General features: G+C 32.4%; 1 protein-coding gene across 4 annotated transcripts in view; it reads right to left on the minus strand.

Annotated features, from left to right (window-relative positions):
• Nucleotides 1–14,657, minus strand: part of LOC116350949 (1-phosphatidylinositol 4,5-bisphosphate phosphodiesterase epsilon-1-like) — a 49,004-nt gene that overhangs the window by 17,689 nt on the left and 16,658 nt on the right. For 3 of the 4 annotated variants that reach the window (XM_031782965.1, XM_031782967.1, XM_031782966.1), the window contains one exon: nucleotides 12,998–13,044. The gene's annotated coding sequence lies outside the window, so the exon portion shown is untranslated. Of the gene's footprint in view, nucleotides 1–12,997; nucleotides 13,045–14,423; nucleotides 14,471–14,657 lie in introns of those variants that run through there. The other variant, XM_031782968.1, reaches the window with a different exon arrangement.

The raw sequence follows: 14,657 nt of genomic DNA on the forward strand, positions 1-14,657 counted from the left end.
TAATGTACCGTATATAATATAGACTCAGTGAATTACAGTAAACGGCGCGCACAATGCACACCAACACATCTGTTTGAATTTTATACCGTTTTCAATTTGAAACGTCGGGACAAATAAACATCCCATTAAATTCGTTCGAATAGCAGCAGCACTAATAATAATAGCGACTGAGTTAAAACAAAACTTTTTGATTGCCACAACCGGCCACGACGCGTAGCGAATGAGAACTTTAAGTGGAAACCCTCGGTTTCGCGCCATCCTGGAACATTGATCAAGCATTTCATTTCAACTGTCTCTTTATTTACCTTCAAATAATTTTGAACGCACCTATTTACTTTAGTTTTTTTTTTGTTCCAGTACATTTCAAAGGCCAATCCATTATGACTATACCATTTTTTCTCTTTTCTCATAAAAATCGAACGCATGTTGGTTACCATTTTGGATTTGGGCATAGCTAATAAGATATTGGTCTGCATCTGTGCCCCACACACACACCCTTTGAACTGTGCATGATTTGCGCATAAATTTTCAAATAGAACTAAATTGACCTATGACATTTCGAACGCAAAGATGTCTGAACAGACTGTTTCCAAGAAATAAACAGCAGCAGCATTTTTAAATTTATTCTTTTCCATTTTTTCTCTCTTTCGAATTTGATATTATTCGTTCTTTGAGCAACTGTTTGCGTCGTATCGAAATTTCCACGATAAATCAAGACAAAAAATATAGGAGAAACATAATTTTACAAACCAGTTTCAAAAGATTCAATTGAATAATTTAAATAAATAAAGGCAACCAATCACATGACAAGAACAGCACATTCCACCGACATTTCAACGTTCGAACACACAATATCTTGTATGCTGTAGAGACAGTCCTTTTATATGATACGTTTAAAAAATGTAAATTGACTTTAGCATAGACGCTACAACTATGTTGTGAAAAAAATTGTATCGCCTCATAGTTAACTTTAAATGGTTTGAACATGCTTGTCACATGTTATGCATCGTGCTGTATTTTTTACACTACATTCTTATTGTTAACACGATCCGTGTTTGAAAAACTAACATTCGGTTGCTGGAATAAAAATATTTTTCAATATCAGTGAATTATAATCTTTTTTCTTTTCAATTTTATTTTTCTAGTAATTGCTGTGCAATAAGTTCGAGTGTATTTGATCCCATTTAAGATAGCATTTTATTTTATTTTTTTTATCCACATTTGTCAGCTAAGAAAGAGGTGGATTGGTGTCGTTATTTTGAAACGTCGACGGTTGTGATGGCGCCCACCGTTTGCGCTCTTATCCGGTCACTCTGCTCCGCAATAAATAACGGTAAAGCTACAGAGACATTATAAGTGCTAGCTAGTTGAAAATGATCCCTTGGAAACCAAGCTCTAATGTATAAATACATATATTTTTCATGTAGGTTGAACTTCAACATATTTTGTAGTTAATTTTTTTTGTATTGTGTTTCTCTCGCTTGTTCTTTTTTATTTTTCAAATATAAACAAACGAGCATGATGCGCAAGTCAGTTTTTCCACTACGGGGATAGGGCGATCGATAAATAAATTCTAAATATAACCGAAAGAAAATACGAGACAAGCACGAATTAAAACCAAAAAAAAAAAAAAATATTACAGCTGAGACACCGCTTATAAGTGATAAGTGATAATGAATAAAATTGAAATCCGCACACGTTTTGAGTGGATTTTTATTCTATTTAATTCTACATTTAATTGCACATCGTACAGCAGATATAAAAATGAATTTTTATTTTGACATATACATTTTTTTCGTAAAGAAAAATAAAATACATTTGAGATACATGCATTGCATTCGACCATCGACTCAAGATGGCATCGAGTGCTTTTGAAGTTGATTTAATAAATTTTTAATGTTTTTTTTAGTTTTTTTTTCTTGGAAACAGTTTTGTTAACATTCATGTCTGCAAATTGGGCCACTCACATATTCAAACGGACAACTTCTAGAATATATCAACTGTTTTGTCTCAACTTCCGGCATAATACCGAATTTAACTGTTGTCAACACATTTACTTTCATTCTGCTAGTAATAGGTAGTTTACATATCTAATAGTTTAGATATTGTTTGACTTTGGTTTCCTATTCTTCACGACAATCGGGTCCCTTTCTACCACATATGCAACTGGTGCCCTGTTCGGCGGGCACAAGCGCAAGATTCTTATGTACATTGTCAAAATGTAGTTAATTTCCAAATTGAAGTTAAAATGTGAAGATTTCGATGGCCCGGAAATACCTTGATGATTTCAAATGTCTACAATACACATGTAATCCAAATCAAAATTTGTGTGTATTGGGAATCGTTTGTAATTAACTACAACTATCGCATGTTTTGTATTTGTTCATTTATATGTATCTATGTGAATTGATTAGTTGTTCTGTAATTTGTTTTGACTATACATTTCCATGAACAACTTTGCCTGTTGTCATTTCAAAACGAAGACACAAGCACAAATGTTCTTGACAACAATCTTTTGGATTCAAGCTGAAGATGCTATAGTTAATTAAAATGTGAAATGTCGCATGTCCGCATTTTAGTCTTCAGAGAATCCCAATTAAACATTGCAATTTAACAAAATGAAAACAGTTCTGTGCGCTTCGTTTTTTACATTAGAATTACATGTTGCCAGCAGTTGTAAAACTATTCGTATATTTGCTATTTGCGCCTTTAAAAAAATGCTCTCGGATTTAGTGTTTCATAAAGGAAATCCTGTCGCATATTTCAACTACAAAACTTTTATAACAGTTGTGAATTTCAATTTCCATATTGTGCCTTTGTACGATCAGTGCTTTGTTTATTTTGTAGAAAGCGTATTGCTTATGATTGTTGCTTATGTTTCTGGCGGTGTCGACTCGTATCGCTAACGATGGATTTTTATGTTTGTCGCGTTTTAGCTGCCACAATTACTGATTACATGTGGTCGTGTGTTGCTGTTTATCGGGCATTGTTATCATTATATGTGTGCAATAGTGACAACACATAAAAAAAAGCGCGCTCAAGCCGCAGAGCACTTGGGCATTGTACAATTTTCCATTCAACACCCCAAACCTCAATGTGCAAACAAGCTCGGCACTCATACATCAAAAGTGGCGTTGTGCCCATTTAATGTTCTTCCATGTTTTCCAACCAACTCACGAAAAAGTTGAATTCAATGCAAGCGGTGCAAAGTCGTCGACAGTCACAAAGGGCACGAAAAAAGGCTGGAAAATAAATATTGAAACACCACATTTAATGAAAGAGGTGAGAATTTATTTTTTCTCAGCCTCAATCGTGTGAGCTCGTAAGCGATACGTGCCTAGTGGCATAAGATGTATCTTTTCTCCGTTTTATTTTTCTATATGACTATCATACATGCATGTTGCTGGTAATAAACATAACTTTTCATTCTCTACACTTGGATTACCAATACACTCATCATATTTGCCTGGTGCTCATCACCGCTTGAGTTTGTTTCTTTGCTCGGACTCGTTAAAGCTGACACGTATATGGCGCCCTGCTGAAAATGTGTCATTCGTATGTATTTTTTATAATAAAATGGGCCGCAAAGGTTATTGCTTGTTTTGTGAGTGAAATGCGTTTTTCCCTTTCTTCATTTTATTGCTGCTGCGTGCTTATGTGAATACATGAACTTTCCTTTTTTTCCTATCCCAATATTGACTTTATATTCGTGCCCGTTTTATGTCTGAACTATGTTATCCAAAAACCAAAGAGAAAAATATGTTTCTCATTTCATGGCGTAAAGAGTCAGTGAATATGGCTACATTGCCATTTTTTGTTCATTTTTTTTAATGAAAAATGCATACAGTACATAGCTGTGATATTTTTTTATAATTTTTCCCAACTTTGTTTTTGAAAAATGATATTTGTACAGTTTTATAGAATCCAACTTGTATATAAAAACTGAAATAATTTTCTTATGTAAGTATTTTTTCACTACGTGTGTACATAATAAACAATAAGGCTAAAGCATAAAAGGGGCTGCTTCTTTCTATCACAAGAAAACAAAGTTAATAAGTAAAGCTACAGTATAGCTAATGCCCACTGTGATGTTATGATGTTGAGAATGTTTCCACTTTTTTCCGTTAACAATAGCATAAAAAATAGCTAAAGAACATTTTTCAGTACCGAACGTTGTACCGTATATTTGGTATAAAGAAAAAAAAATGTTATGAAAAGAGCAACGAATTTTATATTATTTTTGTGTTGAAGGTTTTTCGATGTACACAATTTGGAAAGTGTGTGCAACCAAAACTGTGTGCCTTATGTATTTTCAATAAAAGAGTTTCCTCCGAAAGTATTGCACAGAATGATTTAATATTATCACGTATCTCTTTTGCTTGAGCATTTCATTTGGAGACGTGGTGTAGTTACTTCAGTTGCATATGTATATCAAATCACGACAAACACATATGACTGAAATGGGTTCGTAAGCAACATTACCGATTCTAGTATTGTTCAATCTATGTCGGTTCGTCTCCAGTGAATCGAGTGTCAGGTAAAATGTAAAAATTTCAAAAAGGGAATTGAAAGAAGCTTTTACGTACACTACATTTTATGACATTCATTTAGTTTCAGCAATCCATAACATTTTGTCAAACGCATACCCGACAATTTATATTTTTAAAATTTTCCTCTGAAATGGATTGATGTCTTTAATATATGATGTATTTGATACATTTTTTAACGATAACACACGAAATTGATTGTATACTTAACTACATTAAGCATAAAATCATTGAAATATTTGATTAATAAATATTGCCAGATACCACTATAACATGAATATTCATCTCTTTCGTTTTTCGAACATTTTTGTTGCTTCTTGTTCTCAACTTGTTTCGTAGTTGTTCCCAAAACTATAATTATATACATATATTTTCTTAGCAAGTTTCTCTTTGACAAAGAGTAAATTGGAAAAAGTTTGCAAATCATACTTGTAAAATTGCAATGTTTAACAGGGAGCAACAGCATACTTAAGTAAATCTCTGTAAAAGTTGAGAATGAAGTATGAAAAGATTCGGTTGCAGCTCGAAAAAATCGATTTGTCCAATAAATAGTTCGTGATATTTATACAACTGAATACTACCATACAAAAGTTAAACACATTTCTAAATGGTGTATGTACTTTGGATTGGAGTTAAAGAGAGAAAATAGAGATCATTTTCAACTAACATCTTAAAATTGTAAACGATGAAATGGAGTCACACTTTTTCTTTCGGGGGGATAGCACACGGATGACATTCCATTAGTGTATTTGATGTTATCCACACTTAATTCATTTATTCATCGACATTATAGTGTAGTAGTTGATGGACGTAATTTTTGCATGTCATTTTCATTTTGTTTATTCAAACTTTAAAAATATGCGGTCAATTGTCAGCATCTGCTTAAAATATTTTGTCTATGCTTCGGCACTTTGTGAATTGTCTACTTTGGATCGAAACTATTTATGCATGTACATCTTATGGCGAGCACAGAAATTGTGCAACGTTGGCCCTGATTGTAAACGGAACTTAGTTATGGTTTCGAATGCATTGTACGAGTAAATGGAAATATGGAAAAGCCAACATATACTGCATAGGTAAAATGGTACGAAACGTAAAGCTTATGTATATAGCTTCTCAGCCTTTTCATCGGTTCATTCGACTGTCGTTTGTATAATACGTTAACGTTTACCACGTATTTTTAAGCAGATATCTTGTGAATAGCAGTATAATAACATTTTGGGGAGAATTCAGTTCTATGCAACAAAATACGGTGCGGTATATGTATATCTTATATATATGCGTGTAACAGCATTAAAGTAGACTAACTGACATGATTTCAAACCAGCACCGTGCAAATATCAAATGCGTGTACTCGTCGTATATTGGACTCAATACAAGTATGAGTTGAAAATATGTGTAGGTGGCATAAGTTTCCATGTTTTTGCTGAAGGTTATCAACTTGAACTACATGTGCCCCTGCACTTCCACTCCTCTTCTCTCTTTTTTTAAAAGCTATTATTCTGTTTCTTTATCGTCATTTTTGTATACATATGTATGGGCACTTTTGCATTTTTTCCCCCACATTCAACTTTTGTGTGACTAATTTGAATTAGCAAGACATGTAAATGGAATTTGTTGTTGCTCTAAAACTGAAAGTTTTTAATATCGGGAAAATTTATGAAGATTTGTTTACGGTAAGAGCAAAAATGGATTGCTCTAAATTTTCAACTATAACTTTGTGTAGTCGAACGTTGTTTTATAATTTATTTTGCTTTTGCATATTATATGAATGTAAAATTAAATTATAACATCGTAACATCAAGCACTTGAAAACTGCTCAGTGCTCATATAAAGCTTTTCAATGCGGCCAAATCTAAATCGTTTTCCTAGTGACTCTTGTGACAGAGCACGACCTTTTGGGTTACTTTATGTATTATTTCTCTTGTTGTTGCTTTTTTATGATAATGCTACGAAATATTCCCTTTTGTATCGTTTGTTTAGGTGATCATCATCCTTGGTTCTTCATTCATTTCGATTTTGTTCGTTCTGTATGTTCTTCACTAGATAAATTGTTATTACGTTATTACAATGAAAATATCGAGAAAAGAAAACTGTTCGCTCGGCAAGACTCGGTTGTGATGGCATTTTCTTGGAATAATGAAAATTGAGAAACATGAAAAAGAAACGAACCAAATGGAAATGAAATGTGCGAGGGTGCATAGAAACAGTCTTTATTTGAAAGTCATGAAATTTCATTCTTTTCGTTGAATTTGATGATTGTATTTGTGTGGAGTCAAGGATTGACATATACATATATGTATACTTAGTCCATGTATTATATACTAATGTTTTTATTGTGATCTGCGTTCAATGTAACGATAAAGGAAAAAGAATTGTCTGTATTCTCTCCAATAGAAACCTCGATTGATTCAATTGCATTTTTGTTTATTTTCTTTGCAATTCCTTTTTATAATGCGAGCATTGAAGGTACTACATATATATATATATGATTCATATTGTACATATACATTATGTAAAAAGATATAGATATGTAAACTATCAAATTTGATTATTCAGGAGAAAATTATGTGGATTATCAATAACTAGGACTACACATAAACGAACACAATATTCGTTCAAAATGAATCGTATGTCTATCATTTTCAATGTATTTAATAAATAAAATATATTTTTTATATGTTTACAAATCAGTTTGAAGGGGAGCACATTCTTTTTTTTTTTGAACCGTCGCTTCTTTGGTTATATTGGTAATCATCATCATGATTATGATGATGACGTTATTTGAACTTTCCGAGTACATACGCCCACAGTGACATGAATCAGTATTGAGCACTAGTGGCACATTAGTCACGTTTTGTTATAATTTCCTTTCTATCCGTACATTCATTGGAAAGGTCCAATTATGTAAGAAGCCACATTTCAATAAGCCTTCATGAAGTTGCAATTTCAATAACAGCTTCTTCCAATTACAACAATTCTTTTATTTCTGTTATTTTCGGGCGGCAGCTCCCTAGGCAGATTTCTAAAAGTTTGATATTGATTGACTTTGTCAATTTCGAAATTATATCCATTACATATTTAGTCGCTTTTACATCAAAGTAGAAATCTAAATCGATATATTTTTCAATTATTCGAAAAACAAAACTTCGTATTTCAATTTGGTAGATGGACGATATTTTTCTATTTAAAAACTAGGATTACAAATCATTTCTCGCCATATCAAATGTATAAGGATAAAGTAAAAAAATAGTGTTCGACCCACTTTTCCTTTTTTGATTTTATGTATAGTTGTTAGTTTTTGTTTTGCCCAACAACAGAAACAACACTATTTTGTTTCATTTATCTCCATTTTATTCTCTCCCATTTACAGTTACACTTCATTTAATGTTATTTTCTGCGCAGTAAAATATGTTACCTCACTTGAAATCATAAAACAAAATTAGAGCCAACTCATCGGTGCAATAGGCGTGAAAAAGATAAAACACCACAAACAAATATTTCAGCTGAAGTGATAAAATCACACAGTCAAGAAAAATGAGAATAAATGTTATGTACAATGTCATCTTTCTGATAATTATGCAAACGCATTAACACAATTAGTGACGTTGTAAGAATGTTTCAAGTTTATGTGCATTTGTTCGACTGTACACCATGGTGATGTACAATACTCAATTTATTGTGATGTACAAAATGTACGCTATTTTCAAATTCTCACAATGTTTTCATTACAAACTAATGAGAGGCTGTAAAATGTTTTTGTGTGCATTGCTTTCTCATTCTGCTTCATTTTAAGATATATGTGCTGTAGCCAGTGTCTGGAATGCAATGTTATAAGATTCAACCAATATAGAAAGCGCCACCTAGTGTATTCCGTACTCAAACTAAATTTGAATTTAAAAAAAATCATTTAGTTCGCAAATATTCTGAATGTAATTTTAAATGTAGGTCGGAAAAACTACCAATCGATTTTTCTCGCTTTTCCGATGGGAAATCGAGAAAAATAGCGAAAATTCGGTACCCCATTAGGGGAGTGGACCACGAGCACTCGTTTTCCAGAACACTTTGGACCAGGTCGGATCCACTTGCTCAACAAGATTCATTTCCAGCTCATTTCATCTCACAATCGCTTATGAACGCAGTTTACTCTATAATATAATTTGAGATAGATTTGAGAGGGGGTACTGAATTTTCGCTATTTTTTTCGATTTCCCATCGGAAAAGCGAGAAAAATCGATTGGTAGTTTTTCCGACCTACATTTAAAATTACATTCAGAATATTTGCGAACTAAATGATTTTTTTTAAATTCAAATTTAGTTTGAGTACGGAATACACTAGGTGGCGCTTTCTATATTGGTTGAAAATATATCAGACCATTTACTTATATTGTCTGTAGCTTATGCTATTGTCGAATTAAGCTCTGAACAGACAGACTCACATTGCTGAATGTAATGTAAAGATTTGAGGCATTAATGAGCATTGTAAATATTTTAAGCATAAATGTTTCAATACAGCTCTACTGCTCTTAACGTTCGACTAGACATAACGTGCTACAATTATATGTTGTGTTACGTGATATCATTCGCATTCGTTGATTTTACGTCTGAAACGAGCACTCTTAGAACGAAACGAGATTCTTAGAAACGGATCTCTCCACATTTTTAATGACTCGATTACATTTTCACAAACATTGTTGGACAATTTCAGCGAAAACATGCTGCTATCCTATGGTTCAATTCAAACCCCAACAATGTTATATTGCCATAAGCGACGGAACTATCTACTCTGCAGGTGAAAAATGTGTCTCATTTCATGAAAAATATAAACTATTACTTGACACATCACATCACTTAGCATTCAGTTTGTGTGTTCGTGTTGTGAGTGGAAAATGCATGTCAAAAGTCATTCGAAATGTCTAACAAGGAGTTATTGTGTCACTGGAGATATTGCTTTCCGACAATTTTCTTTTCGCAATTTTACACATTTTTTTGAACATATAGCCAGAATAAAATTGATAAATAAAAATTAGGAAAACAATTTTAGATAACGATTCGCTACCAACAAAGTATGCTTGAAGCCAAATACTTTCTAAAAAGAAGAAAATTTTGTTTCGTTCTCTGTGTAAAAGTAACTGGTGATTTCATTTTTGGTAAATATATCTGCTGAGCTTAGTGCCCAGCATGTCAAATTTGGAGGTATTTGCGTATTACAGTATCTGTACAAAAGCAGCGTTACATTCTGCACAGTGCACGCCCATAGGGGAAAATTGGTGGCTTTAGCCCTTTTACCTAAGAAATTTGAAGCTTAAAAAGTTTCTTATTTGAAAGTTCATAAAGTCTCTCATTAAAATGTTTCCTTTTTATGGGAGCCCGGAATTTGCATAGACTGTTACATCGGTGACATTGATTGATTGCATGAAAACAAAGTAATTCAATGCGAACAATTTAAAATCGAAAATTAAGTTTCTGATTATGTACAACACCGGTTATTATTTCTGGAATATAAAAAAGTGAGGAACAATCCAGATTATCTGAATAAAACCAATAAAACTTTTCGCACAATGAAAAACTTACATGAGGAATCTCTTCGCAACTTTTAAAATTTAAATATCTTTCATGTTATTTTTGTCTCTTGGATTTTATTTCTTCGTACTTACTGAACCGAAATATACACCGATAGTCAATAAGTCACATAAGCTAAGCTACAGAGAAAGTATTAATGTAACCACATAAAAAAAACTTTGATTTGATGGACTTTAAACGCCCACGATAATATAAACCGAGATCAATGTTCAAGCCATTTATATTGATTTTTTTTTAAAAGTAGCTTCGTCAGTTGTAATCGGCAATAAAGACTTCGATTCAAATGGATGTTGGTGGATTTAAAAAAAAATAATAAGTAAACCACGAAACAAATTTTGGTTTTGAATTTATAGTTCTATATGCATACGCACTATATTCTCAAATAGATTACATTCAATGAGTGCTAACTTCTTTCAATTGGATAACTACTTTGTTTGGGAGAAAAAGTAAGATAAAAAAGACACTTCTTTGTAGCTCTTCTTCAGATGTTTGTAAATTCGTAAAATTAAAAATATTTTCTGTCTATCTTTCGCTACAGGCATGTGTACAATGTAAAAATTTTTTATAGAAATTTTCTCAGTGCAGAACATGTAATATTAATGAAATTTAATACAAATTGACATTAAATGAGTGGAAGCGCAATCAATTAAAATTTTAAGAAAATATTTGTATTGACATTGAAAAATCAGATATGAAAGTGCAAAACGCTTTGTCTTTGTTCACGTTCACATTTTTATTTTGTCATTAGTGCATGGAAACATATTTCAGAAAACTTTTTGAATACATTATTACCAATTAAAAAGGTTCCATTTTTAAAACATCCATCAACTCCATGTCACAGCACTTTGTGACACCAATAGTTTCCAATGGTAGAATTTTCTAAAATCAAATACACAAGCTTAAAACGTACCCAGGAACGGCGAATAACATATATATAATATGTTGGAATTGTCATTTATATGTAGTGTAGAATATTGAAAATTTCGGATGCCAGCAATATCCCTCTACTCCAACTCCGCACATTATTGATATGAATCGGTTAGAATATTCGTGAGCTCAAGAAATTTGTTAAAGTAAAGTTCATATAAAAATGTATGTGCACGTTTCAGTTGTATTTTGACAAATTTCTTAAGGTCACGAATATGCTAGCCGGTTCATATAAGTATAAGTTTTTGTATTTATATTTTTCCATCCTGTTGCTTTTGAAAGCGTAGAGTATTCATATCTTTAAGTAGGTATACGAGCAACGGATTACTTATCTCAAGTCCATTCCAAGTAGTGAACTCAAGACTAAGCAAAAGCATGTGTCAATATTTGTTTAAATATATTTTCATCAATTCAGATTTTGGATTTCATCTAACACACAATATTACAAAACATTCCCGTATTCATACGAAATAAATTCTACCATGCTGTTTCTACCATGAAATTTTTATTAAATCTTCTGCAAAAAAGTAACTGCAACTTTATTAATATTTCGAAATATATATTCGATGTATTTTGATGGTTTTTATTTATCAAGCTTCTGAAAGCCTTCAAATAATCAGCAAAGAAACACTTCCCCCAAATTCGTTGCGGAAACTGTCGTGGCGGTGTGTAATGTCATTTATTTGCGCGAATCAACGAACGGATATTGGATAAATATGACAAATTTCTAGGGCAATTCAATCATAACCGAGTGGAGTAAAATTGTACGTACATCTGATTTCCTCTATAATAACAGCATGGAATGAGTAGTGTTCATGTTTGAAAAATGAAGTGTAGCATCCCCAATTCAAAAAATATCTCACTCTATTATTATAATTTGTAAGAAAATACATTGACAGAATGAAGAGAATGAAGAATGTAGAAATTTATTCAGAATTGTATACACCCGATGTGGATAAAGAAAACGGATCCACAAATTTACAGTTGATGGAAGAAAGAAGTGTAATGATTTTTCATTATGTCTGAGTATTTTTATGGGCTCCACGAATAGCTTTTTTATGTTTTGTTAGACTTCCATTTCCATATTAATATACATTTGAAAGTCAAGTGCAAATTTATAAAATAGAATGGATTGGCGATGAAATAAAGACAAAAAGAAATGTTGGGGTGGGCGCTTAGAATAAATTGTCAAGAACGGCACAGGAAATAGGACGTCGATAGCAAAATGTGCAAAAAATAACAGGAAAACGCCACTCAGTGGGTTGGCAATTGGTTTCTTGAACTTTTGATGTTCAATCTATGGCATCATATCGATCTAACTATAATATATAGTTTATTGTGTGCATGTAAATGCTTATTCATTCTAATGATGAATTCTATGATGGGTTAGTCATGTCACGTGACAACAAAAGTTGACCATAAATTTGACTTTTGTATGGGTATGCGTGTAAACGTTTGATGAAGGATAAGGCAGCGTTGGGTGCGTTCATTTTGAAAAATTCCATTCTAGCTAAATTCAAAAGCATTTCCAAAGTAATGATTTTATCTATTTTCCTATGTACATTTTGTATAATACAATATTACGAACGTTAGAATAATAGTTTTATAACGCACTCATTTATTTTCGAAATCAACACCCTCTATAACTATGTACTTTTTTATTTATTTTCTTCTTTTTTTTTGGTTGTTGTCCCGTCAAATCATATGTTTGTTCTATATATTACTCCTGATAAATATATGTCAATATGATATTCTGGATAATATAGGCAAATATTGACTGTCCAATGAACAGTATACTGGTAGTTATGACCATATATGGCCATGGGTTGTACAATTAAGAGTAAATAAATATGTCATGCATATGGCAAATATATACTGCATGAAACTAACGGAAAATGTGTGCATTTCAATGGTTTAATGGATTAAGATAAGATACTTACGTTTTTTGGATGCTCGATTTCTGATTTGCAACAGCAGTATCTTAGTCCTAAAAATAGTAGAAGCAATACTCAATTAAAGTTTCATTTATTGGATAATTAATTTAATAAGGTTCATGAGTTAATTTCATATATTTAACAAAAGAAAAAAAAAACAATTTTGTTGTTATGCTGTTTTTTCTTTGAATTTTCAAAAGAATTTGTCTGGCTAATTTTGGGATGATTTTAATGAAAATAGCAAAAGCAATTGGAATATATAAACTTAAAGCTTAATTAGATGTACGTGGGTAGGGAGATGAATTTCATTTGTGGAAAATTACTACCAGAAACATACATTGAAAGCGACAACAAACAAGACGAAGTAACCGAACTTTGATGCGTTGCAGATACAAGTACATTCGGCACAATGAATGTGAAACCATTTTAAAAAAGACAGTGGAAGTAGGCACGTATCGCATAACATTTGTTTTATTTGCATTTGGCTTGAATCAGCAGCAATAAAAACACAATTTGTGATGTGTTGGCGTTTCGCTTCAATGGATTCAAATAAGCTCAGACATAAGAGCACTTATCGATGGAGGTTGCAATACTTATAATAACAATCAACATCAACGATGAATTGTCTGATGCTGATTCGATGAGCATGTATTGAAATTTCCAGATCGAAATTCGGTGCCCGCGCAATGAACCATCAGTCGGCTGTAGTTGTGATACGGTTTTCTATCTAAGACCGTTTTTTTATATCTCCGGTATCTCCTGGCTTTGTATTGTTGTGTTGATGTGGGTGGTGTGCAACATCCACATTATATATATTTTGTTTAAATGAGCATGTCATTAGGAACCGTAAAGAGCGAAAATAAACCAAAGACATTGAAGAATACATTTCATGCCGAAGGAGAGACGCAAAAAGTACCCGCGCTTATGCATATATTTTTTTCTTCTTTCGTTCGTTTGATTTTTTTTTTTGATTCTTGTTGTTATGTAACGAAGCTTATGGGGTCGACACCGGCAAAAGATATTCTGTTTTCTTAAAACCTTGTTCCCCATCAACAACAAGATTGAAAGCTCATTTTATAATGGCCTTTCAATATTGATTTTTTCCATCACTCTCGCATTTTCTGCGCGATATATCGTTTCTCGTTTATTTTGTTCAATCAATTTGATAAGCATCACAATTAGATTAGGTTTTCTTCGCGTCCGACTTGTCTCACTGAATATTCACATATGCATGTTCATTGTCGATTTCAGGGACGCTTTACTATTCGTACATGTGACATATTCCAAATACATTAACAATGAAAATTTCGCACACATGTACACCACACATACTTGACATAATATATTCCGAATGAAAAATGTGATTTGATGCCAGGAAGTAAAACACAATTACGTTATATGCAATGAATGGAGAGATAAAAAAAACGCTCACCTCATCCAGCTTAGTGCTATACTACTCCAAATTTATCTGATTTGACGTGAATTCAATGCTCACAATTGTACTAGGCAGGGCACATATGTATTCATGGAGTTCAAATGGTAACAGAACAAATGGTAAAGTGAAGAAAATATTTTTTTTTTGCAATTCCACTGTCTTTTCATATATGTTTACACAGCAAAGGATTGTGTGTAAGTATTTTTCAATTGAATGTAAAATTTACATTGT

Source organism: Contarinia nasturtii, unplaced genomic scaffold (genome assembly GCF_009176525.2).
Source record: "Contarinia nasturtii isolate CC-2019 unplaced genomic scaffold, AAFC_CNas_1.1 Cnas_scaffold_4311, whole genome shotgun sequence".
Lineage (NCBI taxonomy): Eukaryota > Metazoa > Arthropoda > Insecta > Diptera > Cecidomyiidae > Contarinia > Contarinia nasturtii.